General features: G+C 63.5%; 1 protein-coding gene across 11 annotated transcripts in view; it reads left to right on the top strand.

Moving 5' to 3' along the window:
* The first annotated feature begins 333 nt into the window (after nt 1-333).
* The window catches only part of Klf12 (Kruppel like factor 12), a 411614-nt gene continuing 410779 nt past the window's right edge, over nt 334-1168 (top strand). For 6 of the 11 annotated variants that reach the window (XM_031362766.1, XM_031362768.1, XM_031362772.1 and 3 more), the window contains exon 1: nt 917-1159. The gene's annotated coding sequence lies outside the window, so the exon portion shown is untranslated. Of the gene's footprint in view, nt 897-916; nt 1160-1168 lie in introns of those variants that run through there. The other 5 variants (XM_031362759.1, XM_031362763.1, XM_031362770.1 and 2 more) reach the window with 3 other exon arrangements.

Here is a 1168-nt window from a genome sequence, read left to right as displayed (position 1 = left end):
CTGTGGGGAGTGGGCGAGGGCCACGCTGGCTGGCCTCTTTATTTGTCTCCTAATTCTCTCCCCAAGGCTGCCTAGGCGCGTGGTGACACAAAAGAGGGGCACTTGGTGCCAGCTCAACAAGAGTCTCTCCAATGAGAGTTGTCATCCGGAGGTTCCTCTCTCCGAGACCCCTAGAATTCCCCCCAGGCTGCTGCTATCGGAGCGGCAGGGGCCATGTACGGGTTATTTAGGGTGCCGCAGAGAGGTGGTGCAGGTGACAGGGTGGAGCGGAGAAGGCCCAGGGCCAGGGGCGGGGGCAGGGGTGGGGCCGGGTGGGGCGGGGTGGCGGCTCCACAGACCCACCCCCTGCCGCTGGCCAGGCTGGCGAGATGAGGGTTGGGCAGTGGGTGTTGCGTTCTACCTCTGTGATCGGGGAGGGGTTAGTTTCCCACAGGGGATTTCAACCATCACACTCTGAGCCCGCCTCCTAATCCTCCGGCAGAGCGGTTCGGGGCCCCATTTTATGGCAATAAAGCGACTTAGCGCCTGCTGAGCGAGCCCCTCCCCGCCGCCGCCCCCGCCCTCGGCCCCACCCCGGGGCTCGCCCGCAGCGGCGGGGCTTTGTTTCTGGGGAGGAGGACCCAGAGCTCTTTTGTTTGGGGGTTTGCTGTTTTCACCCCCCCTCCACCCCACACACACCCCAACCTCACCCCACCCCGCCCCACCCCCCGCGCCTCTCCGATTTCCTGAGCTGCGGGCTGCAAAGGGAGGAGAAGCAGCTTCTTGCAACCCCCTCGGCTGGGCCCCGGGGTAATTCGATGCGGGCCTGGCGTGGCTCCCCACGTTAGACCCGGGCTCGCGTCTCGGCAGCCTCCACCCACCGGCCCACCCTACATTTAGCGCATCATGTGATCCGGGTAAGTCATTTGCAAGTACAACAGTTCCCTGGGTTGCCCCCCATTCATTTCCTGAGAACTGCAGAGAGCAGCTGAGAGGCTCTGCTTGTGCGTGTGCGTGTGAGTGTGCGCGGGTGACGCCGTGTGAGTGTGTGTGTGTGTATGTGCGCGAGTGTGTGCGCGAGTGTGTGCGCGCGCGCGTGTGAGAGAGAAAGGGCGAGAGAGAGGGGGACTCTGTGTGAGGGAAAGAAAACAATTTCTCCTGCTCTGCAGCTTCTGTTCAGGTCTGTGCC

Source organism: Mastomys coucha, unplaced genomic scaffold (genome assembly GCF_008632895.1).
Source record: "Mastomys coucha isolate ucsf_1 unplaced genomic scaffold, UCSF_Mcou_1 pScaffold9, whole genome shotgun sequence".
Taxonomy (NCBI): Eukaryota; Metazoa; Chordata; class Mammalia; order Rodentia; family Muridae; genus Mastomys; species Mastomys coucha.
Note: the sequence above shows the minus strand (reverse complement) of the source record. Positions and strands in the feature narration are given on the sequence as shown.